Below are 26,873 nucleotides of genomic sequence, written 5' to 3' on the forward strand. Positions count from 1 at the left end.
AGAAAGAAAGAAAGAAAGAAAGAAAGAAAGAAAGAAAGAAAGAAAGAGAAAGAAAGAAAGAAAGCATTGTCCTAAGAGGCAGAATCAGCCACTACTGTCACCCAACAGTGACTGAGGCACAGATAATAACATTGAGCATACAGGTGAGTGCTTCTGTCTCAGAATGGTTCTCTTGAACTGTTGTGCCATGCTGCCTTTGAGAACCCCTGAGCTCTCTGTAGGCTCTTTTCTTTAGAAGTGCAGTCATTGTTTGGCTGAAGTAGTGCTCATCGTCTTGACATTTCAACACTTCATTTTCTGCCTTATCATCAGCATACAGAAGACTTGTTTGGACCATGTCTCCTGCTCTTGATACTGCCGAAGATCCCACAGAAGTACATAGAAGCATTTACAGGTGGTTTGTCTGGTAGAAGCAACAGCAGCACTCTGGATTTGGGAGCAGAGAGGGTATGTGACAAGTAGTAAAAAAGACCTTAACAAGGACTATCACGAGGATTTCAACAGCTATTCCCACCCCAGACTGTCATGTAGTGAAACATTGCTACTCCACTCGGTGTATCTGTCTCCCATTAAATGTCCTAGTCACTGCTGCTACCAAATTACCACAGGATCAACAGCTCCAAACTGCAAAATAACGCCTTTTGTCCTCTCCTGCCCTCACAAAAAAAAAAGTGAGGCTACTTAGAGAGGAAAAAAAAATGAAGGTGTTAAGACAGGTGGACATCAGACAGGTGCTCCTGAGTGTCAGGTAGAAGCTCACCATCAAAACTGGAGGCCTCAGATAGCACTGTGACAGCAACATGGAAAGTCTCACAAGGCCTTACCTGTCCGACCTGATGCTACAGGGACTGCCGTGCTCTATCTGGTGCTAACCGGGCCATCCAAGATATGATCTACTGGACTGTGTAGATGTACCTTGATAGAAGACTCCATGTCAATGAGAGCAATAAGAGGTAGTGAAAGAGGAAGGCAGTAACGTGAATCCAAATGAATGCATGTTAGCTGGATGCAAAAGCATGGAGGCAGTAAGTTTTTACCACTGAGATAAACAGTACAAGGTAAACAAGATAAATAAACTGACACTGAACTAGTTGCCTCTAATAGCTAATATGTGCTGCCAGATTTCCATAGGCACTCGGGTGGAAAGAGGTCCCAAGGAAGGCTTCCAAATGGAGTGGATTTGGACTATGTGGAGTTTCTCTAGCAGAGGCAATGGCTGGGGCTGTTGTGTGAATGTGGAGACAGTGTGACAGCTAACATTTCAGTGCCCTGACAGTAGGAAAGGTGCTTGACTAGCAACATCCCAAGGACCTCGATGGCTGTTCCCTCCCGACGTGTGCCAAGCCACCAAAGTGGCATTAGGACTCACTGGAGCAGAACTCAGAGAAAGGCACAGAATGAAGCGAGATGATGGGCCTTATCAGAAAAGTAAATAAAAGCCTGTTATTGATGTATGGGGAAGAAGGAGCGCAGTAGGCAACAAGCTGTTAAATGTCCCCGATGCAGTGAAATGCAGGCGGAGGTGGCGCGAGAAGAGGGAATCAGGGCAGAATTAGCATTTTATTTTTATTCATTAATTAATTTATTTTTCTTTCAGAGTGCGGGGTGGCCTCGGGGCTGGCCGGGGGCAGGAGGGAGCAGCTCCGGAGCCCTCGGGCCTTGAGGCTGCCCGCAGGCCGGGGACAAAGGGCCGACGCGCTGCCGGTCGAGGCCGCCAGGGGGAGGCCGAGCGCCGCCTCAGCCGCCGGGGGAGGCTTCCTCACGCAGCCGGCCTGCCTGCGGGGTGGAGGCCGGCGCCCGGCTTCCGAAGATGGTGGAGGGCTGCCTCGGTGTGAGCACGGCGGAATCTGGGGTGCTGCGGCCTGGGTTAAGCTTTGTCAGAACGTGAAGGCAGTCCTGGGAGATGTTGCTGGGGAAAGATGCACACATCTGCCATCCGGGCTCGTGAGGGTCTGGTTCGTAACTGCTGCTGCCACCGATCGCCGTGCCATCGTCGTATACCGCAACAGGCGTGGAGCTGTAACACAAAGCTAAAGCCCAAGAACATTTCTACTAGCAGAGCTGAGAGCAGCAGCTGCCTTGTGGAGGATTAACTTCCTTGATGTGGCAGTGCTAAAGTACCAAGCTTACCGTAGTGAGCACTTGCACATGATGGCCGTAATTTCCAGACTGCTAGGGAGCATTAGATCACAATAACAAGTACAGCATAGCTGCAGATTTTACGACGGCAAAGTCTAGGCAAGGGGCAGAGACAGAATGTGGCTGCTCCGAGTCGAAGTCACATAACTGAATTCCTGGGGGTCAACACAGGTAGTGTTTTTATACCTACTTAAACCTCTGGATTATAGCACAGAAGGAAATTTGTCTTCTTTAAGTTATCTTAGGCTGAATGGGAGAAAGCGTTCCGGAAAACTGAAATAGTGAAATCCAAGTCTTGAGCAGGTAATTCAAATACTTTAAAAATGAATACATTAAAACAAACAAACACAACAACAAAAAACATCTCAATGATGCTGAAATCTGAGAGTCACCAGCCCTTAAATCAGTTTGCTCAGTCCAGAGCTGACCATCTGGGGCAATCCTATTCAGCGCTGTTGCTGTAAGTGAGATGAGAGCTGGAGAGAACTTTTGCTGCCTGAAGTCGTAGTGGTGCTGAAGTAAAGCTATGCATAGCCTTCATACCCACAGACCCCTCAGTGAAGGCTGCAAGTAGTACTCCAGGAGACCTGCGTGGAACCAACAGGGGAAGTTTGCTGAACATGAGAACGTTCACACAAATGTCTCTGCTGGATTCTGGTGACAAGCAACGTAAGTAGGAACTGACATCAACTCCAAGTCCCAGCAGGCAGCAGCAATAGAGAACTTCCCTTCTGCTGTCTCCACCGCTGCCACTTGGGGCCTGAGGCCTCCACTTGAAGACTGCATTCATTCTTCATCACTTCACTCCTCGTTGACTCAAACTGCCAAAGAGGACATCTGGTAGCAAAAGGAGCTGGTGCTTTTTCTGAGACGGAAAGACAGTATCTTTATTAGCAGCTGCATTTAGACTTCTAACTAATTTCATCTAGACCACTGAACAGTTGGAGGATGACAGCAACTCCATTGAGTTTTGAGGGTACAAGTGCACCTAAAGGCTTCAGCTGTATGAACATGTTTGGCTACTGAGTGACAGATGTGCCATCGGGTACAAAGTCAGGGATGACATTCTAAGAGGAGCTGGCATGTGTGATCGGTTCATTGGTCATGACACCTGAGGCAGGACTTTGCATAAGTCTCCAACCCTATTTCCAACGCCTTTAATGACTGCAGTCACCGAAGTGAATTGTGTTGAGGGGACAGAGGCTCCATGAGAATGGATAAAGGACAGACAAGTGTGAAGAGCTTTGTTACTCTTTGCTGGGGCTAGGATATTCATCCTAACCCCAGGGTGGGCTACAGAAAGGGCTCCAAACTTCTCAGCAGAGATTAACTTCCTCATTGACTCATAGTTTATTTTTAAGATCTGTATGTATGGTTATTGGGAACTGAATCCCATCCTAGATTACCTGATCTCCTAAGGGTGGAGCAAGAATTCAGGAATCAGGATAGGAAGCTTAGGGAAATGGAGGCCACAGGCTAAACTGATTTCCTAAGCTTTACGAGATAGCCGAGGGAGTCAGCAACAGTGCTAGAAGGAAATGTTAGGAAGTCTTCTTCCATGTGCAGCTGCGAAGCAGAATGTCATTATCCCTGGTCTCGTTGCAAAATGAGAATGCAGCGAACAGAGAAAGAGATATGATATTTGTTGAGGAAGGACCAGAGCACAGCATGGCCTGAGCTGGTACCCTTCCTGCACAAGGGAGACCAATGACAGGAAACCCAGTGAGGGCAGGCAGTAGGACAACAGAGAACTAGGAGCCTAAAGGTCTCTACAGGAATGTGGATTTTAAATAATTGGTGAAATGCACAGGAAGCCAGAAGGGTTTTAAACAGGGATTGTAAGGACAAACTCATTGCTCAAGCAAAGAGGATCCTGATTCATTTGATGATTCAGATGCATGTTGCATGTTTTCTATACTGAGTGGAAAAAGCAACCCCATTTATTGGGCTTGTCTTGTTTTGCTTCCTGTGTAATGTGTTTCTAAGGATCTTTTTTTCTTCTTCTTTTTTTTTCTTTTTTTTTTTTGAGCTGAAAAAGACTCATGGGACAAGAATGGAGCACGGTGCAGTGATGCTAACACACCGTAGCATTCCTAGTATCCTGAATCAAGTATCTCCACATGGCACAGTGTGGACCAACCAGCTAATTCAAAGCCAGTTTACAACTCTTAACCTTGACAGCCACTTGTGTGTCTGACTACATTCTGGGCTTTCTACAGGAGCCTTTTCTTTTTGTTACTTCACTGAATATTTTTTCCTAACTGAAAACTTCATGTCACTTCAACCCTGTTCAGCCCAGATTACAGTGATGGGAGAGGGGAAGCTACCAATGTTTGCTTTCTGTACCAGGAACAATGATGTTGGAAGCACTAACGAAGAGTAGGAAGGGTGTTTTTGTAGAAAACGTTGCCTGCATTTGAGCTGAGAATGCTAAAAAACATGATTGCCAGCTCCAAACTTGACAGGTTGCTGCCAAAACAGAAGCATTGCCAATAAAAGCAAGGAGAGATTTGTTAAGAATACAGGCAGGAGACTGCCTTTGCTCCTTGCGAGTGGAAAATAGTTGGGAGTGATTTGTCCACTTAGAACATCTTTATCAAATGTGCCATATGTACTTCAGCTCAAACTCCCCTGTAGTTTAATATTTGCTAGTAAAGAGGAAGAAACGTGACCAAAAAAAAAAATATGTATGTGTATACATCTATGTAGAATAGAAAGGAAAAAGTAAAAATGGAAATGGAGAGTCCTTTCTTTGTCAGTCATGTGCTGCTAGAATTACAGACAGTCAGGAAATGGGACTCCAAGATTTGGCCATGTGGAGAAGACAAGAACTAGCCATCAGCCAGTGTGGATAAGCTCCTGGGACAGGGAATGCAGCAACAGAGAAAAAATTATCAGAGTTAGAACTGAACAGCCCCTTCTTCAAAACCTGCTCTGATTTTAGTATTCTGAGCAGAGTCCTGTGTTCTCCTCTGGCATATTCTGACCCATCTTGACCACTGGTGAAGCTATATGCCGATTACAAAAAGAGGAACCACACTCCATAATTCAAATGATCTAGATTTTCAGCTATGTGAAAGTCAGTTTTGAGAGCTGTGATTAAAGCCAGATCAGTTCAGTGCAGAAAAGGCAGCACCTGAGGAAGTCGGTTGCTAGGTTTTGGGTTGAGATCAAGCTTTTCCCTAAGCCAGGGGAAGCTGTGGATTTTCATCCCTTCTGCCAGAACATGCCTGCTGCTGCCCCATCCATCCATCATTACTGCCTTTAAGCATGATTGCTTTAAGTAAACTCATTAATAGCTGATTTCTTTGGAGTTCCAGTTGGGCTTATTGAAAGAGTTTATATTCCGTTTCCAATTATCTGTAAATAAAACATAACAGCTACAGATACCAAAGGAGGGGGAAGGTAGAAATGGAAGAGAGAATAGTCAAGGGAGCTTTTTGGATTCAATTAAAAGAAGTTGGTCCTTAATGCATGCTATACCAAAACCATGTGAAGCTTTGGGATTATTATTTTTTTAATTGAAGTTTCTTGAAGTGTCTTTAATTTGCTCTTTAAAGTTTAGCCCGTTTCACGTCAAATGAACATCTTCATCTCATAGCCAGTACTTCCTAAAACACATGTATTTACCTGGTGTCGATCTCAGATTATCCAAGCAGGACCAGACAGGCAGTTTCACCTCTCAGCCTCCATTCCCCCCAGGCCCCCAGAAGGGAATAGACTATTCTTCTTGCCTACATGCTTGGATTTTCAAGAACCTGCATATTTCCTTATTTTTGGCTCTGATCTAAAGCTAATTGTGGTCAATGCAAAGATTTCAACAGATTTCCCTGGGCTTTACTTCAGGTTAATAAATACAGTCTGAAGTATATTACTCAGACAAATAACACTGGAAACACAGTGTTAATACGAGTGCTTCTTCAGTCAGTTCTTTGGCTGGCAATATTCCCACAGAAGACAGACTGAGCGAAAACCAAGTGCAGAGCTCCAGATTTCATCCATTGTTTTCTAAAACAACGGATGTGTAATGCAAATTGTACCGCTTTGTTAGGAGTGAAGTGCATCGACTCAAAAGGGTTTATTCCCAGAGAAATTTCATGGTAAGCAGGACACATTGTACCCAGACGGTGGGGCTAATGTCCCAAGAAGTTTAATGGCCACAGGAGATCTGGCTTTTTGTCACACCCTAGGTAGTGCAAGCCTGAAGAGAGCATCCCTGGTGAGCAGCACTATCCTTATTTCAGAAGCAGGGAAGAGGAGAGAATAAAAGCTCAAAGCCAAGCTCCTGGCAGACAACAGGAAACCTCCTGTTAGCCTCAGAGGTGCCCAGATTTAGCTAGTGAATCAGTGGCACAGGCAGGAAACTGACCCAAACCTCTCATGAATGACAGCAGCTCTACACATTGGCCCCATGACTCTGCTCCTTTTAGTTTTGTCTAAACTCCTTGAATTCATTTAGTAGGGTTGATTAATGGTTATTAGCCTTGGCCATTCATCAGTACTGATGCTGGGAAGCAGTGCAGAGACACTTCTGGCCTTTTCGGTCCCATTTGGTTTAATGCTGCTTCTGCTGAGGTCTCTCTGATTGGTGTTCAAGACCCTGACAGGAGTCTTTCTGTGGTGAAGATCCAGCACAAGTTAATACTGGGGAAAAAATAAAAATCCAGCCAAGCAGAAATCCTGCAATGTTTCCTCAGTATCTCCCAGGCTATGAGGGTTTACCTCTTAACAAGATTGCTGTGATGAACAGATGCGCCCTGACCTAAAAATTCTCAGCATTTTGATCAGTGTATTAACACAACATTTAAATTGTCAAAATTATTTACACCTCTGAACACATTTCTTTTGCCGAGCAGTTGGAAGGAGTGTGCTGAATGCCTGAACAATGGCACCGACGTGTGTGAGAGACTCAATGGGCTCTTTGGGTCGTACACCCCGAGATGGTGCTTGTCAAACCAGGACAGCTCCACGAGTGTGGATTGCCACCTTGAAGTCACACCAGCCAGGACAGACATTTCTTTCTTCCTGGCCTGGAAGAGGTGAGCCCCATGTAGAGAATGCCCTGCTAGCTTTCAGAGGTGCTGCTCATCCAAGCACAACATGTCAGAAGGGTAAGTAAGGAAAGCCAAGCATGAAGCTTCCTACAGCTGGGCAAAAAGGGCAGTATTTGCAGTCAGGTAAGCGACCACGAGGTTTCAGGGCACATCTCTGTGACCTATTAATCAGCAAGTTCTTCTTCAGATTCTGTTACAAAAAACATGCCAGGGTATTCATCCTCAGGGGCTGTCTCTGTGGGCAGAGGCTGAGGATTTCTGTTTCTGGAGCCCAGGAAGTCTTCGAGAAGCTGCCAACATGATGTTTCTGTCTGTCAGGAAATACACCAAAACCAGTGGTCCAACTTGGAGAGGGTCCAGGGAGCAATGAAGGAATGCGTAACAAAGATTCATTATTACACAGACCTGGGATGTTGACTCCTTCCCCAGGTGGTTAGTTTAGATACCAGGAATCAAAGACATTACCTCCAACAGGAGGAATTTACATACCTGCTTGGCACTAACAAAATAACTGCTAAACAAAGTGAAGGCTCTAGCCTTTGAAACCTGTGCCTGTATTAGTTTGGGGCTCAGGGCTCACAGTTCCTTGGGCCTTGTTAACATCTGAGGATCCAACAAATGACTGGTTTTCTGATGTAGCGTTGAAGCAGTCAATGTAACAGTCTTAAAATGGGAACGAAGAACTGGGGAAACTTGTGCATCAGTCTACATGCATATAGTTTAACACTGGCTGCAGTATCATAGTAAGGAGACATCTTTGTTCCTAAGAAGACAACTTCTGTTTCATAAATGTAGCCCTTCCTGGTTCTTGCCAAGCAAGCATGCGGCAGCACAGAAGATAACAACCTGTAATCCTGTGAGATCCCCAGGAAGAATGAGGGTGAGACTACACAAAGACAGAAGCTTGTAAAAACAGTGCAGAGATGCTCTTATTTCCAGCCTCAGAGCTATGTGTCCAAGCCTGTGAAGAAATGTCCCCATTTGGGTGCTAACAGTTGGCCAAGGGATGCGTGGACACAAAAGTTAGTCTTTTCCTCCAGTGACATGAGAAAGGGGTAAGCATCGAGATACACTTGCCATGCAATTCCCTCACTTGCCTGTAATGTAAGGAAGCATGCAATGTATTTGGTGAGTACAGTGACCCTGGGGAAATGAGAGCTGCTGTTGGGGAATGTTACAATATGTTTGTGCTCATATAATGTAGAAGAAACCTACTTGGAGCAACAACGAAGAAGTCTGGCATGGAGACTCATTAAAGTTCCCTGCGAGTGCCCCCACCTCTGAACTGCGAGGACTCCAGTTCGTTCAGACACAGATCTATGCCTATGGAAGGAGAAGCAAGGGCTTCTGAAATGAACCAAAGACAGAACCAAAGCAATGGCTGCTAGAGCAGAACAAGTGCCTGTGCCAAAGGCAATAGTTTACATGAAGCAGGAAAGCCAACTAATAAATCTAAAAAATCCAGCATAGAAACAATTCAGGAGACTGGAGGATAACATACAGGTCATGAATATGGATGGAAGATGTTGGAGAAACAGCCCCATTTCTCCCTGCAGCAGGGTGTCTTCTGCAGAAGGAAGGCATAGCTGCTTAAGGAGTGGTAAAGTTATTGACACAGACTTCCAGCGAAGAGGATTTCTACGGTGTGATAACAGAGCCAGGGAGATTCACACATGCGAGGCACATCTCTGAAGACTGCTAGCCATTCAGACACCACTGCAGTTACTCGGCTCTAGGATCAATGACCAATTTGATTTCTGCTGGACTGCAGACCTAGCTGTCATGTAATACCAACCAAACTGATAAGCAGGAAAATGAGCTGGGAAAAATACATCCATATGCTGATGACATGCATTGGCCAGCATGAAGCAAATGCAATTCATAGGAAATGCATTATTCTGTCCTTATTGAGAAGTACAACGAACAGCAACCTATTATGTGATCGAAACAGTTAAATGCCTCCTACTCTCAGGAAGGATTCAAGGGAAGACACGGCCATGCCTCAGGAAAGTAGAGAGCAAAACCACAACAGCATGAAGAATTTCAGTATCAGTGTGTGCACTGTACCTAAAGCAAGCTTCTCTGGGTGCCAGCATCTCCCTGAAGGTAGTAGATGACCTTCTTTGGATGTATCACAGCAACACTTGGCCATTTCTCCTGAGAAGAGCCAGAGAACTGACTGTCTTTTATTGCCTTGGAGTTGACGAGACAGGACACGTCTGAGAATACCAGCAGGACACCCGTGCAGGAGCAGCAGGAGAGGGCAAGCAAGGAGCTGAGAGTGGCCACAGCACAGGTGGGACAGCACCTTCACCAGCAAAGCAGAGCCCCACAGTGCCTGAGCAGGGCAGAGCAGTGGCAGTCCAGTGGCAGCCAGACAAGGTGAAGTGATGTGTCACTGCAGGACCCCATCCATGGAGTCCCATCAGGACCAGCAGGAGACAGGATCAGCGCTGGTCAAAGGTCCCAGATGAGTGCTTCTCAGGGCAATTAAGGCCAGGTGGTGCCCTCAGGGCTCTAATAGCATCTAGAACTTAACTCCCTTGTTAAGTAGTGAGTGTTTCAAACTTCCAGTTCGAAAACCTCATGAAATGAGAGATGTTATTGCTCAGTTTGTAGTACAGAACTGTGGTGGAATGCCAGAACATTCCCACCACATGGTGAGGGTGACGAGATTATTGGAAATCTTATCCAGCACTCTATCAAAATAATCCAAGAAGGTGAAAGCCCTGCACGGCTAAAATAAAGTTGGGTGTTGACCCCTTTGTGCCACTTGTGCTGCCTTGACTGTCAAGCCTGCAAACACAGAAGAACAAATCAGCTTCTATAGCTATCTATAGACATAGCTAGATAGATATCTATAGATATCTATAGAAGCTTATGCCAACTTGAAGAGGAAAAGCTAGTGGCAAGACAAGCCCCGGTCATGCAATGAAAATAGAATGTGGCCTGCCACTGACATCCGTAGAGTTCATGAGCATGCATAGCATTAAAATGACAATTTCTGCAAATGACTGGACCCTTAGAAACTGAGATACATTAAGGATGTGATGGGAACCCAGGAAATTATGAGACGGGACAAGCAGATTCTGCCTACAGCACCAAGAAGTGTACAACCCCTTGAATTGGGTAACACACAGTGGGCACATCTACTGTGTTTCATGTGTAAATTTGGATATACACTTAAAATCATCTCACATGCTTTAAATCAAAATTATCTCATGTCATCAGCACACCCCTAAGTATCACCTGCCTTTAGCGCATGCAGCGGGGGGCACACTGTTCCCAGCCTGAGGCTGCCACCATGATTTATATGTACCCTCACGGTGGTGCCACATGGACAGGGATGGGCAGATAAGTCTTCTGCTGGGTCCTTACGGTGCCACACACTACAGCGGCCCCTGGAGTCTGTAGGTGGCCCAGGGCTGGAGCATCCTTGTAATGGCATGATTAGAGGATTCACAGGCTGGTGGTGTACAAGCATGGAGCACAGTGAGGGGAACGCGCCACAGTTTTTGCTCGTTTCTTGAAAGTACATAAACTTAATGAAAAAAACAAAACACCATAAGAGTAGCCAAGGAGATGAAGAAAGGCTTTTGAAAGGAAATCACATGGAAGATGACAGACCTGAAAAGCTGAAATTTGTGGAAATTCTTAAGAGATCCCTGAACTGGTGATGGCCAGGAAGATCCCTTTCTGTTCATTGTGTCTCTGCATTCTTCCCTAGCCAGCTGCTGCTGGCCACTGCTGCAGGCAGGACTACTTTGAACTACATCTCATTTGATCTAGGATGGCTGTGCTTGTCAAATGTGTGAAGTGAACAAAAAGTGTAGCAGTTAGCAACAGAAAGAGATTTAAAAAACCCAACCCGTCTCCAGAAAGGGCCAGAGGCACCGCTCATTTTCCAGTGACAGGATCATGAAAAGCCACACAAACAGGGAAAATGACACCAAAGGGAATGGAAGAGAATCAGCAGACAGCACACCCAAAGAAACAAGAGTCATGTACAGAAATGGGAGAACTTAGTAGTCTCTGCCATCAGCTTGCCTGATGTTGGGAAGAAAAAGCTGTGAGAGAAGCAAGAGGCTGTAGCAAGTTGCATGGGCTATGGGGTGGTGAGCACTGGTTTGGAGGAAGCCTTCGGAAGCCTGTCCAGCCATATGCAGGTACAACACCTGCTGGAGCTGTGATGCCTCTGATACAGCTGTTGCCAGTGAAGCAAAGGTTTAGTCTCAGAAATACTGCATGGCTCTTTGCTGTGTGTCCTGCTAAGCAGGGCATGAAATCATCTCAAAAGCTGCACTCCAGGTTGAATTCACTTCCCGTGGCCACAGAGAGGTTTAAGGCTCTGCTCCTATCTCAAACTGCACCAGCCCCAGGACTGGGCAGGTTTCTACAAGAACCACAGGTGCAAACCATACCAGGACCCCTGATTTTCCCATTGAATTGGCCCTTGGGCTGCTGAGGGTGAGCAAAGTTGTGTGATAAAACAGACAGGAACGCCTGACCCGAAGCCCCTGTCTGCAGTTCTTTCAAAACAAATAGCAGGCAAAAAGGAGCATGTTTTAACCAGCTTTGGTGAGCAGCCAACATGGGCACATGGTTAGCTTTAGCAGGACTGGACAGCATATGGCACAGCGACCTGGCTTGTTGTGAATAATGGAGTATAATAAAACCTGTCAAACTGCTATTGGCAGCTAGGCTGAGGAAAAACCCTGTGTGCACAGACAGTTTGAGAAAACCTACTTGTCACTGCCATGCAAAACATTTTGTAGCAGTAAATACACATTCGTACAGAGCCTCTCAGCCTGGCGTGTTTTATCCTCAGCTGCCGAATTTCTGCAGGAGGTTTGTACTACTGCGGGGATGGCAAAGTGGGGAACACCAGCAGCTGGGAGTACCTAAAACCAGGTGCACGGGGAGAGAGGGGAAGGAGAAGAGAGCCACGAAGCAGGTCCAGAAGCAAGAGCAGCAGGAGGAGCTGGAAGAGGTGTCAGGAGGACAGAGAGGAGTCATGGCCACCAGCAGGTGTGCTGGCTGTGAAGCACAGGGGGCTGCATGGTGGGAGAGGGGGCTATGGTGTGTCCTCAGCCAGGAAAGGCGGGATGGGGCAGGGTCTCCTCCTGCCCTGGAGAGAGAGGGCAGTGCTGGCTAGCTCTGTGACCAAGTTGGTCTTTGTGGGAGATGGGTGATTGAGTGCTAAAGCTCCAAGGCAAGGAATCTACAGCAGAGTTTCTTTGTAATGCACGCACCCAGGCAGTGCCAGCAGGGAAATGCAGAATGGGGACATGCAGCTCTTCACCTATGAAAGGTCAGCCAGAGCCTGGTCTCTGTGACATCCCTGCAGAGATCCACCAGAGTGACAGAGGTCAGAATTAACCTTCAGTTTTCACGTCTTGGGTTGTCAGGCTGAGCTTTGGTTTTAGGCTGCATCTCTGGAGAAAGCTGAGTAACAGGAGGCTTAAGGGCAGCTTGGTGTGAGCTTGTTCATGCCCTGTGATGTCCTGTTTCTCTTGGATTTGGCCAGCTTCTGCAGTTGTCCTGTTCCCTGAAAGCATCACAGAGAAGCTGGAGCACTGCTCAGCCAATACATCCTGCCATTTCAAGCATTGGCCTTGCTTTTTTCAAAGAAAATGCTGAAAGTACCTTCCTCAGAGCCCCAAATGCTTTTAAATGTTGCTACTGCTGTTTTGGGTGGCTGGTGGGTAGTATTGATGGCCTGCCTTAGCTGTGCTAAATACACCTACGTGGGAGCAATAGCAACAATCTGGAATTCAGAAAGTCTACAAACAGGCAGCCCTGTTTTAATTAGTTGAGTACAGAGACTAATTAATATGCAAATGAGGAGCTTACCAATATTAATCATCTGTTTTACTAGACTGTTTCACTAAAGAGTTTCTAACGAATTCGCAGATGAAGTTTCCATGACATTAAAAATCAGCTAAACACCTACCTGAGAATACGTGCCACATAATACAAGGGAAGAGAGCAAGGGAGGGGGGGGCTTTTTGTTTTGGAAGGAAAACAGCAGTGACTAAAACTAATTTTGTCTCTGGCAAGTGTCGCATACGCTGACTGAGTCAACCTTTTCCAAACCCTAATTGAAAGCATTTGAGCAAGCTGGACACCAGAAAGCATTTGGAGCAGTAGCTGTGCACGCATGTTTGTGTCTGCCTAGGTTTGTACGTATGTGCTCGTGAAGTGGAACAAGTGCCTACAAAAATACCGTCTACCTTTAACATCTATCAATAGCTTATGTATGTGGAACATAAACCCTAACTAAAGTCAAGCTGCTGTGGCTCTTCTCTGATTATCCTGGCTCAATTCCTGTTACTGACACCTTAAAGCAGGGTAACTGAGATCATGGCCCTGAGCTAGGCCACTCTTCTCTTTGCTGGATTTACATTTTGTACTTTGCTGAGCTTCTAGGTGAGTCTGGTGGAGCTTCTTGTCAAATTCACTCTCTGACTCTCATACATTATTTCAATGCAATTGCGTGTAGGTTCCCCTGGCTGCCCCAGGGAATGCAGAAATCAAATAAAGAGTGTTTTCATTTCTAACAAATCCACCAAAGCGTTTCTGTACCTCCTGGTTTTCTTTTCATATCCCTTTACCCCCATGTTCCCTCTATTAAAAGCGGAGCCTAAATTCTTGGCATGATGTGTCCCTTTAAATGACTGAAAAAGTGAGAATGAAATTTGCAAATCTCCTCTTGAATCACAGGTGGGACCAAAAATCCGCCAGCAAGATACTTCCTAAAATTAAAGACAGCCTTAAAAATGAATCCAAAAACACTGGCTGGTCTTCATTGCCAATGAATGGAGGTTGGCGGGTGGTTTGGATTAAAGAGGTTCCTGAGGTTGCAGAGCTGGAAAATGGAAATAGCTCAGCAGCACCTGCCATCGCTCCTGAGATAGGCTTCTCCCTCCCAGCTGACCACGTGGAAGATGCACATTTCATTTATTTAGAAACGAGGCCTGGGCTGAAGCTGCCCTTGCTCCTCATTCAGCTGCTTTGCAGTGACAGCCAGGGCATGCTTCCCTCCTGCGCTGGGGATACTGAGATGAGAGAGAGAGCTGTGCCCCGTGCTCACTCCTAATGCCCCCCCAGAATCCTGCTGCTGCTAACTGGTAATGGGCTATAGCTGTCTGTAACACAGAAAATTGCTTCAGTGTGAGTTTTTATGTTTAATGCAGGAGCATCGCTCATTCTTCCTCCCAGCATCGCCTCTTTTCATCATTCTTTCTGTGAAGCTTTCAGCTCCCAGCCTCTGGAGCTTGTGGAGGGGTGCAGTACTGTCAGAGGTGAGGGTCTCACCTGGATGACACAGCATCCTGATGGGGGGCGAGTGACAACGTCCCCCACTCTTGTGCATGGTCAGGAGTGTGCTGGGGGAGCTTTACCTCCCTCCTCGCTCAGCTGCCCCATCTCACCGACCACAACTCCCCACCTCGGTCCACCCTGGGACCCCAGCCCATGCTCCTGCACATATCCCATGAAGATCTGAACCTCATCCCTTCAGGTACCCATCTCTGGGGCTTTTTCTCCTCCCCTCCCCGCCTTGGCCTCTGCTTCTTCCTCCAGAGCTAGCATCCACCAGTGTCCTGAGGACTAACAGGTCCCCAAAACGAACGTTTTTGAAAGCGACGAGTGACTGAAAACTGGCAAATGGAACTAAAATGTTTAGCTGCCTGTAGCTGTAGCTGTTGCTAGCACAACACCCACAGCAGCAGACAGAAAGCAAGCAAGTGCAAGAGACGGGGAGCTACGATAAACACAGCCAAGTATTGCAGGAAGCAAAGAGCTAACATTTGACTGCTATGAAAACACTAAACCAGCCTCAAAATTTAGGGACCGCTAACCAAGCTCTTCCTAAGCTTGAGACTAATATGAGTATTCCCACGGGGAAAAAAAGATCCCATTCATTGGAGAGATCTTTTTTTTACAGGTAAATGTTTTCTCACAGTATTACCAATGCAAATAAGAGCACGGTGCTGGAGTTTGGAAATGGAAGGATGACATCGTGTTGAAGCTGACTGCGGGAAAAACAGGAGGCATGTCTTCTTTCCCTTTTCCATGGAAAGGTAAGCAGAACTGAATGAGACCAAAAACAAAAACCAAAAACAAACAAACCCACAAACAAAAAGACAGGATGTTTCATGCTATTTTATACAGGAAATTTCCAGTGTGTCACTAGCCAAACTCCGGAGGTCATTTTGTTGTTTTTTAAGGGGAAATCTGCAAGTTTTTTTTTTTTTTTTTTCATATGACTTCATTATTTTTACCAACTGTCAACAGTTTCAGAGGGAAATGAGGATCAATCTTCTTGTTCTTTGAAGGAACCACAAGGGTAGGAGAAAGTACAGGAAGAAAAGAGCAAGTCTGGGTAAACAGCTGCAGTAAAGTGTCTCCTCTCTGATACAGAACCAAGAAAAAAGACCACTGAAATGGCCTTTCCAAGCCCTCACGTCACATCTCTGCGTAATTCCTTCAAAACAGTAAAAACCTCAGCGATTATTAATATATTTTTGACTGTTTACATGAATCTTGAGGGGGAAAGGAAGCTCCTGCCATTTTAATTCCTTTGTTAACGTCTTTATGAATGCAATTAGCACTTCATTCACGCTTCTTTGTTTCTGGATCCCATTACGGCCTGGCTTATGCCAACTCCTCTCTCCCCGGAGAGGCGAGGCACGGCGCAGCTCCGCTCAGCTGTGCGGCTGAGCACTGACAAACTCAATTTGCTGGAGGAGAGGCTGAGGCGACACCGTGCAGGCGCCGCTGGCGTGATGTGGGCGAACGGCCCCTCTCGCTCCAAACAAGACATCACCTATCCGGGGGAAACGCGTCTGTGCATGGGTAAGTGGAAGAGAAACAGGGTTGATTCACCTGACAAGGAAGTAACCTACCACAGCTGGTCTCAAAACTGGAATATCTAATTATTCCTCCCCCCCTTTTTTTTTCAGTGCTGTACATTGCCTGCTTGCAAGACACCCACTCTTGCTTTCAGTTTCTAAACATGCTGCTGGAAGCCAGACCTTTACATTGCCAGGGGCTGGAGCTGGCTGGGGTCTGATCCTGACTTCACAATTCATCAGTGTAATGGAGGAGGGAGCCCAGGGAGCCAAACAGCAGCCCTGATCCAGTTGTGTGCTCATTGCACATGCAGAGAGATCCGGGGCTAATGGAGCACAACAGCACGCAAACATCAGGGCAGGGGATGGAGTCTGGTACACCTCACCTCTAAAACCACTACAAATATGCCTTCAAGGCTGGATGCTTCTCTTCCCCGGGAGCAGGGTGAAGGCAGCAAAGCCATAACTTGTTTCTGCTGCTCTGACTTAGGTGCCAAAAATTTTGGGGTGGGGTGGTGGTGGTGCTGGGGAAAGCTGGTGCATGGTGCTGTAGACCCTTTCTCCTGATCTCTGCCTCCCCGTTGCCTCATAGCACACCACACATAAGGTGACATACTGATGTCAAAACACCGCCGTGGGTACCAGGTCCCCTCTTACACCATTCCCACCCATCCTGAAGGAAGCTGTTGATGGTTAAAAGAGATCATTTTTTTAATTAAAAAAAAAAAAAAAAAAAAAAAAGGGAAACGGAAGGAGGAAATGATGGGCTTCAGGCCCAAGGAAAAGAGGCAGGAATTCTTTATCGCTTATTAAATGTGCAATTCAAAACCTGGTGAATAGGGAGATGAAAAGCTCCTGCTGAGAAATGGAGAGAGAAATTGCATTTTGGCCTCGGGGAAACCTGTGCCTATAATATTAAAGATGTGCAAATAAATAAATAAAGGCAATAGCCAGATTTACGTGTCTAATATCCTTGCATGCCGTGATCAGTGTCGATATTTTACTTTTTTATGAGGTTCTCCAAAAATCTATGGCCCTTTCCTTTATTAATTGTAGATCCTCATTGCAAAGGTCTTTCGCATGTCTCCAGCAACTAGGTCTTAGCTGTCAACTCCATTAAATTCTATTATAATATGGCATGATTGAATGCTCCACTGGGATTGGCCAGCCAGCGTGTATTAATATATTATGGAGCACGCAGAGGCAGGCACCAGCACCTTGCTGCATTCACAAAGATGCTGTTGTGTTTACATTTTTTTTTTCCCCTCCCTTACACACGGTTGCTGTTTCAGTGGAAACCAGCTTTACCATAAATTATCCCTTGCAAAAAGAACAATGTAAACTGCCGGGGAGCTTTCCTGGGATGTGGGAGCCAGCAGTCTTTCCTCCAGTGAGCAGATTCTCATTCTCTTCCTGGGATGTATTTGTATGACTTTAATTAGTTTGTGTTTGTACAGTATGAAAATTGAGGAGGCCCATGGTATTTAAGGCTGGGGAATATCGAAGAGTAGAGGATTTCCCACCCTGCAGGTTAGAAACAGGGAAGCTGCTGGGAGGGAGCAAAATTAGAATTTAAATAGGCGGGATCACAGATTTTTTTTTTTTTTTTTTTTTTTTTTTTTAAGTAGGAAACACTGAAACATCACCCCTGGCAGAGTACAGATGAGGAAATGTTTGTAGTTGTGCCAGATTTTACTGTGGTGGCGTGGATACTGGGTGCATACGTTTCTAGGAAGAAGGAGAGGACTTCTGTGGCACAAACACCACATCCTTCCACCCCAGAAGCTCCATTCACTGTGCCCCAGGGTGGAAGAAATACCTGACACTGCTACAAAGCCCATCTTCCTGATCCCTTGCAAAATATTCAGGCTGATATTTTGCTTCAGGAGTCAGGTTGGGGTTGAACTGCATGAATGCCTGGTGCTCCTTGACACCCCCAGAGCAGACAAAAGGGCCTGGCAGATAATGCCTAGTCCTAATGGAAAACCTGCACGTTTTAGGGGCAGAGCATGTAGGCTGGATAGGATGTCACTCGCAGTGACACTGTTTAGACAGTTGAATCCCACCCTCAATGCATATTTGCAGCCTGAACTGAGCAACCCAGCTTGAGCACCTTCTGCTTCTACTTGGAAGGCAAAAGAGCAAAGCACGACTGAAGGCTCTGAGTGAAAATCAGTTTAATTCAGATTTCAGGAAGAGAAAAGACATGTAAAGGCATATGCAGCTCTCAAAAGATGCTTAGCTCCATGAGAGCTATACTTGGCCCAGGATTCACTCATCTGATGCATTTTATATGTAGCAGTTGGCACTTCTAGGTCTCTGGAAAGCTCTACAGGGTCACCAGCCCCTGAGCCCATCACACCCATGTGCATTGGTGCTATCAGCTCCCTCTGGCTGCCCTTACACATGACATTTCCAAAGCCCTGTTTGCTACCATGGGCAGGAATGCAGCCAGCAAAGCACCAGCCACAGCACTCCAAGGGATGAGCTTTGATGAGCATTAGCACTGTGGTTGTACCCAGAAAACAGAGATGTATCCTGACTTTTTTTTTTTTTTTTGGGGGGGGGGGGGGGGGGCGCCGGGAGGGAATGCTGAGGTTAGCCCAAAGACCAAATCACGCTTGGAAGGGAAGCCCATGCACCAGGCAGGGCTCTGTGCACCCAAGTGGTGCACTGCAGGTAAACCTTGTGAAATTCCTGGATTGTTTTGGGGATAGAGTGGGGGATGCCACAGTGATACTGCCTCAAACATAGCTTCCTCCTCCCCTGATCCATACAGGATCATATTCTGCGCTGAGCGGTTTCGTTTCCCATGCTCCTGACATACTAATTGTCTTGGTCGGAGACATTGCCTTGCCCAACTCAATCTGCTTCTAAAGACGAAGAACTCTCCTTATTCCAGAATTCATCCTTAGCATCACACTCCACTTGCTTCCGACCAGGAATCATAGTCAGATTGATTGATCTGTCACAACGAGGGCTAAAGACTGCCTAGTATTAGGGGCTGAGGCCAGGGAGAAAAAGATGCCACTAATACTAATAAATTGCGATTCTTTTCCCGGAGGATATCATTGTCTTTGGCCCATTCGAGAGACTAACCATCCAATTTAGAAGAATAAAAACAACCATTACGGTTACAACAGTGACTGGGAGAAAAAATGAAAAAAATAAAAATAAAAATCAAACCTTTCAGAGAAGCAAAAGGGGAAAGGGAGCTGCTTCTGCTTTCCCAAAGACCTGCTTTGTTCCTCCTGCCGCCAAGCCAAGGGGTAGCAGTGTCGAACAGAAGCCCGGGCTCCGTGTTCCCAGCTCCAAGGAAGATGTAAATGCGTTAAAACGTGATGGAAGGGGTTTGATTTCTTTTTTGGTATTATTTCTCTCAGGAATGGTCTGACAGCCCCAGGCTGGAGTATGTGTCTCTCCCAACTCCTCTGTCACCCCGGTAACCATGGAGACCATGACGATCGATTAGATGCCATCTGATCTCAACCTCATAAAAAAAACCCGCATGCACACACGCGCCCGTCCGCGCACACGCTCACAAAAACAGGCAGCAGATGGCAACCAGGCCACTAGGCCTGTCTCCAGAGAGCGCGAGCGGGGGAGAGGGCCTGCGAGACACGGGCGGAGAGATCAGGAGGGAGAGGGAAGCGAGACAAAGAAAGGAGAGGCTGGGGCGGGGGGGAGACAAAGGAGCAAGATCAGGAGAGAGAGGGGAAAGAGGGAGAGGTGGGAGTGGGCCCTCAGCTGGTGCAGCTTCTCCTGGGGGCCTATTTATGTTGTGGAGCGGCAACCATTTTACACCGCCTGCAAGCCTGCCTTGCTTTGGGGGTGGACAGCGAGGACAGGAGAGAGGAGAAAAGATAAGCAAAAAAAACAGCAGGTCAGATCCAAGATCCTCTGCATACTTCTGGCCCTGCAACAGCTTGTCCCCAACACAGCTGGTCAGGCCAGGCAAGGCCTCCCCATGATGCTGATGGAGCTGGAGGAATCATCTCACCTCTGAGGGCCCATGAGTTGTCCGAGCAGACACACTCCCACCAGACTAGAGGTGACCAGCAGGAGTAAAACTGCCTGAAATCCTTCCCAGCAGGAGCTCCTGTGTCCATGCAACTCCTGCAACAACAACTGGGTCCTCCACCTGCTGTAGTGACAAAATAAGTCATAATGGGGTCTTGGAACTGCACAATGAGTGATTGGACTGAGATCCCCATGGTGTCTGCGGAAAAAATGGGGTTTGGACCCTCACTCTGCAGGGAGCTACCAAGAAGAGCCTCTCAAATCTCACAACAAGCTCCTTGGGTCCATTTTTCTGCTGCTGGCAAAGTGGAAAAGCTTTTTTTATATGAATTGATTTGAAAATGAGCAGTCCCAGAGCAGAGAAGCAAGGGTGCAAGAAGCCAAAGCTGAAATGAGGGGAAGGCTAGACCTACACGTGTGACTGCATGGGCATCTGGAAATCAGGGTGCAATTTATTTTATCAATATTAAGTGTCACTGCCGTGGTCATTAGTCTGGGCTCCCTTTAATACGAAGAAACAGGTCCTTCTGGTGGTGGTTTCACCTCACCCTACCACAAGTATCTTCTGTGGCTAGATGAATTGCACCATCAAAGTGCCTCCTTCTCCTCCAGCGAGTATGAAGGGAACCCACAGGGACTATCTCAGGTGAAGTGTGGACATAAGAAGTTAACTGAGACAAATCCCACTCCAGATGTGTCAGTAGCACTAAGACTGCTGCTAAGTGACTCATCTTTCTCCTTACAGTCATCATTTAACAGATACATATGATTTTCAAATTCAGTGAAGATTCAATTTCTCTGCTACCCATGGGGAAATCACAACTCAGCAGACAGGAGCTGGTTCCTAGGGACACCTTCCCCGGATGCTGTCAAGAATGGTTGGGGACTGTGTGGATGACACCTTCACTGTGAGGACATGGCCAGGTGAGAAAAGTGACTCATATTTGAAACATGTCGAGGCAGGTGAGCTTGCAAATTGATATCAGGAGCAGTGTTCACCTTGAAAATGCAGTAACTGACAGCACCTATTCACTAAGGTTAACTGTATCTCATTTAAATCATCTCATTTGTCATTTACTCCCTGAAGATGGTACCTGTCTGGTCTTGAGGACAGCAGGGGACTGATGATTGCCTGAAAAGGAGCTTATCTGAGACCAGCTCTCAGGAAGGTACAAATTCATCTCCACCTTAAGGAGCAGGAGAAGAGGTCCAGTTCTGCATTCATGGTGCATGGACACTAGTTATATGCGCACTCTCCTTTTAATGGTGTTTCGTAAAGTGTTCAAAACAGGATATTAGTTACACTGATATCTATGCTTGTTTCTTACATTGATACTTACTCTAGTTGAAAGAGCAATCCAAACTTTAACACTAGTTAGTGAAGAACACTATGAAAAATAATGAATTTAAAGAATAGTTTTGCAGATCCCAAGGATGATCTAAAGTCCAAATCCTTTTTTTCACACCTGACAGTTTTCCTATTTTCTTCTCCAAATCACTGCTATCAAAAGAAGGATTCATTTACCTATCCCCTTGTAAACATATAAAGGAAACAAATCAGAAAGCCAAGAAGAGGTTGTTGATGGTGAACTGCACCCATGAAAGCACTTTTCCCTAGACTTCATATTAAAAGAAGATGAAGTCACAACATCATATTCTGTTCTCAGCTACCCCTCTGAAAAATCACATGGAATACTTATGCACCAAAAAGTTATTCTAGACTTGCTATGAAGGAACTGAAAAGGCAGTGATAATTCTTCTCACAGAAATCTGATCTAGTCTAATGCAATCCACCTGACCACACTGGTTATCCACTCAGTCTGTCATCAAAAAAGCGTCCAACACTTCTCTGAGTGTGACCCAGTGACATAGAACCCTATGTCACCAATCCAGGGATGAAATTGCTCTGAGAAGGCTGAGAGCCTATCTAATATGGGATCCTTGAAATGGATGGGAAATGGATCAGGCATTCAGAAAGTACCCTCATCCCCATTGTCTTTCCAGGTTGTACCAATTGATGGACCCTACAAAGAGGAACTATAGCTTTACCAACATCAATTACTCAGTAAGAGACACAGCAGGGCCCCTCACCAGCAGCAAGGATAGATACGTGCCCTAAGGAAAGAGAGCAGAGAGAGAGATTTTTAAGTTGTCATCACGTTGGGTATAGGTTAGCAGGGTGGAAGCATGTTCAAATGTTTGCATCTATCTCCCAGCAGAACTGGATATTTATTATCCTCAGGGCTTGAGGGCAACATAATTGCTGCAGCATTTTTTCATCTGGCTACCATGACTAAAGGCGGCAGCATGTGAAACAGTATTTTAAAGCAAATGATTCTAAATCCCACCTGGTTAATAAACAAATACGAGCTCCATTCTACCTCAGAGATATTGCAAGACGTACAGGGACCATATGTGATAATAGTCTACACTTGGGCTACTGGGTTGACAGGGTTTCGCCTGACAAACAAGCTGTGTTTCTTTCCCCTGCCTGCTAAAAGATGATTGGAACGCCCAGTTTGGAGCAAATCACCAAAGTGTTACCCAGGGAATTTTCTGAAATACACAATAATGAAAATCAATATCCCATAATGATGTAATGCAAGAGTACAAGAAAAGTGCTGTGTTTGGTGTCCATGACAAATTCTGAATGGTTTATTCCTCTGTTTTGGTTAGTAAAACAAAGTTTTGATTAAATATTCCTCTTACATATCAGATCATTTCTTCTAAGTGATTATGATACTGCACCCAGACAAATTACTCTGACGTTTAATCTGAAGCTCTGAAACCAGACTAAGCAGCAAGCATACACAGTCAGCTGATGGTCAGAAGCATACCAGTGATGATGGTCTAATTGCTATTGGTTTTGTGACCATATCCTTAGGAACAAAGCAAAGAACTTTTTTTTTTTTTGTGGGTAACCATAGCTAAATTCCCCCAGATCAAGAGGCACTAAAACAAATATGGCCTCATCTTCAGAGCTGCTGGACATCCGTAAACACTCTAACCTTAGAAGTGAGAGCTATGGAAGATAAATGAAATTTTTATTTAGGTGGTAGGATCTGAGAGACTAATTTTATTCATTCGGGTATAACAATGTAAGCCCCTGTGCTTTTGTAGGTAATCAACAGTATTTGTGGGGATCCCTCTTGAAATGACACACATGGAGGACCATCATCAGAGCTCACCGTTCTTGCTCTTTAGATAACAGTTCTTCTGCTACTGACTTAACTGTGAAAGGAGGCAGATCGCTCTCACAAGGAATCACTTCCCTACTGCCTGTTACCACTTGTCCTCATTTCCAAAAGTCCTACCAGTCAGTCACTTAGCCAGCAATAACGTGGAATGTACCATTTTTCTTTTTCTTTTTTTTTTCTTTCTTTTTTTTTTTTTTTGTATTTTGTTTGCTTGTTTATTTTTTGCTGTTCTCAACCAAATTCCTGTTTTCCCACAAATCTGGCTCCTCATCCTGCATCTCCTTTTTTACCTGCACATTTAACAAAAGAGTTTGGTTAACCACTTAGGTTAAAGACTTTGACCTTTCTGGTCTCCAATATGCCTTGAGTTACTCCTCCTTCAAATCACTTCTTTTCCAATTCTCATTTAGCAAGCAGGGCAAGAAAAATGTTCACACTGCAACCTTAGTCTCTCAAATTCAAAGGCATCAGGAAAATGACAGATTCAAAGATCTCCAAAATGAAAGTTTTGCCTGGAGAATTCATTGTAAACACCTGGTTTCCACAGAGGCAAGAACAAACTATGAAGGAGATACTGAGGAGCAATAACCACAGTGTGGTGAGAGGGTTTTATTTTGAGGAAAATGTATGCGTGGAAAGAGTACCTGGCTTGGTTAAGCAATGACCAAGAAAGAACACAACATGCAATTATTTGTAGGTACAAGAGAAGTATTGTGGGGATGCAGTTAGGAGCAAAAGAAGAAGTCATATGTTGCATAATAGGATAAATAAATAAGTTTACTTTTAAATACAGAGGTTACGAAATAAATACAAGCCTCCCACAGTATATGAAGCCCTGCTGGCTAGAATTTTTAAAGCTAGGCCAAACACAGGTAAAGATACTTTAATTTATAAACATATGCCAGGAGAAAAAGGGAGTGGATGGGACCTCATATAAATCTTTCCCATTTCTATTTCTCATGATCCTCTTTTCTGTTATGTGTTGACTTGTGCTTCCATGCTATATACATAAGGAACTCAACAGAAGAATGACCTGATCAGTATTTGTAAAATGTCACTTACACCTACGTGCAGTTAAGGAAATAACAACACCGTAATAATAATTGTAATAGTATAAACTTGGACCTCTGAGAAGACTCAAGAGCTGGGACAGGAGAAGCAGGGCTTGGGAAACTCTTTATGAGCCAGGATCTTCAGCCAGGGCTGTCCTGAATCATGGAGAACACAGCAAGCACTAGAACCCAAGTTTTGCTTGTGGGTGCATGTGCTTTTGTGTCTCTTTTATGAATTTAGTTACAGCTTTACCAGAACTCTGTACTTGCTCAGCTAACTTATTTTTAATGACAGAGGGCCTTAGGCTAAAGTACAACAGGGCTACTCACTCCCAGATTTCCAGGATGGGTTGAATTTACTAGTTTCAAGCCCTTCTGTGTTTCTTTGCCTGTTGGCTGTCCATGTTGGCTGATATCAGCCACAAAAGTCATCTTTAGATCCTTACTTTTCTGTACCACAAGTCCCAGGTTTTGGCTCCATCTCAAGTCAAAAATCATAGAAATTCCTAATTGTGAATTATTTACGGTAGGAGGTGGTGTGAGAGCCACAGCTAATAAACTCAGTAAAGTTATCTCCCTCAAGGAAGTTTGGAGCTCAAAATGACCCGATCTTTTTAATGCTGGGAACATTTTTTTCCTTCCTTTTTTTCCTTCTTCTTCCTTACTTTCCTTCTTCCTTCTTTCTTTCCTTTAACTTCATTTTCCCTCCTTGCAGCACCCTGTCATCTTTCCTTGCCCTTAGTACAAAGCCCTGCTTTATCTCAGCAGAGCAGGATTCAGACAAGATAACCCAGGGCTCACATCTTCCAAGCCTTTTTCACACAGCGCTTAGCCCAACAACTCTCTACCTCATAAAGCTTTTTGTCAAGGCTTGCTGTGGATATGATCCCCCCCCAGCCTTTGGGATTGCATCCCTTCTGTTTGATATAGTGCAATGCCAATTATTTCAGCTGTGACATGTAAGGATAAAGTTGTGGGGGAGGAAGCCTGAGAAATCACACTGGCCAGATCCTCAGAAGCACTGAAGAAACTAATTCCCTTCAAAATCAATACTGCAATGCCGCTGAGGAATCAAAGCAATGTACTTGAGCAAGAGCAGAGCTGAATACACCTGTGAACAAGTGTCCTGATCACATACACCATGGTGCCTGATCCTCTCCCCCTTGCATTATTATAAGTCACAAGGAAATTAATTGCAGACCATAGGGCAGTGCAATCATAAAGCTTGGGTAAATGAGTGGAGAATCAGGGCCAGTAAAAATACACTCACATTGACCAAAATGCCCTTTGCCAGTCCATTTTCTCCTCTTTTATTTGTTTCTTCTCTTCTATTTTTTTTGTCTTCTCTTCTTCATGCTTAACTTCACTTCTCAGTCTTCTAGCTCTATGATTATTATTATTGCTATTATTATTATCATTGTTGCTTTGTGAGCTGAGAGTTGCAGATCTCAAGAATAAAGCAGATGTCAGCAGCTCAGGAAGATCCTATTCTATTATACAGCAGAACAAATGAGTATGTCAAGGAAGGGCTCTCCAATCTAACAAGAAAACAGTGCAAACAGACACAAAATAAATAAATAAAGAAACCCTGCGGGGACAGGCAGGGTAGTTCTGATTAGATATTATGCTAACATGATGCCTACTTTCTACGCTAACAGTGTTTTAATACATTTAAATGATACTGGGGAAATAAGTCATGAAATAGGAGAAGAAGCCTTCATGTCACAAACGATTAAGATTATCCAAGGGGGCCCGACTGCCTCTCTCATGAAAACGCGTCTCATGGCATGGGATTATAAATGTAGCCCAAACAGTATTTACATAGTTTGCCCAGTGCTATCTCGTTACATTTGCCAATGATTGCTTTTCCCAGCTGCCTGAAGAGCAGTTAGGCTGGTGAGGAGGCTGACACCAACATCTGCACCACAGGAAAGTCTCAGCCTCTGCTGTGGCTCCAGGAGGCGTTGTGTCAGCAGGGGAGATGGGGCAGGCCCCATGTTTTGCTGGAAGATGCCATTGGGAAGACACCTGAGGTACCATACAAGGGGCCTGAGCAGGCCTGGGACCTGCTGTGGGCAAATGGCTGTTGATGCCCATGCTCGACACTTGCAGAGAGTTTCTGCTTGCCTCCTGCTCTCCTGAGGAGGGGACGATGTCCCACATGCCTGCTGTGTAAAACCACAGAAGCAGCCATGCAGCCAGACCTGGCACCTGATGATGGCCTGCTTTTGGTGGCAAGGACCGCAGAACAGGAGAAGAGGGGCCACAGGTCTGAGTCTGAGGGCTGGAAGATACACACCATTTCCTAATGGCTCCACCAGTCCTACCACCCTCTCTCCTATCTGGGACATCCAGACACCTTCCTTATCACAAAGCTTCTGAGAAAAAAAAAAAAAAAAAGTGCTTTTCAGGTGGAATTTTCAAAAACAGTCCAGCATCTGTGGAAGTCTTGCTGTTAGGAGACCCATGCTCCCCAGCTGCTGCTAGGTATCACACTCTTCCTCTCAAAAAGTATTTCATACTGGCTTCCAGCCAGGAACAGCAGACATTAACCTT

The 26,873-nt window shown here is 45.4% G+C and overlaps 1 long non-coding RNA gene across 1 annotated transcript; it reads right to left on the reverse strand.

Moving 5' to 3' along the window:
• Positions 1 to 2,012: 2,012 nt before the first annotated feature.
• Positions 2,013 to 9,449, reverse strand: LOC118177011. The gene is made up of 2 exons (XR_004755634.1): positions 9,261 to 9,449; positions 2,013 to 3,004 (listed from the first exon to the last, which is right to left on the reverse strand). It is a non-coding gene; the product is annotated as an uncharacterized LOC118177011 (long non-coding RNA).
• Between the last annotated feature and the right edge of the window lie 17,424 nt (positions 9,450 to 26,873).

The sequence above is a fragment of the Oxyura jamaicensis genome, chromosome 1 (assembly GCF_011077185.1).
Source record: "Oxyura jamaicensis isolate SHBP4307 breed ruddy duck chromosome 1, BPBGC_Ojam_1.0, whole genome shotgun sequence".
Classification (NCBI taxonomy): domain Eukaryota; kingdom Metazoa; phylum Chordata; class Aves; order Anseriformes; family Anatidae; genus Oxyura; species Oxyura jamaicensis.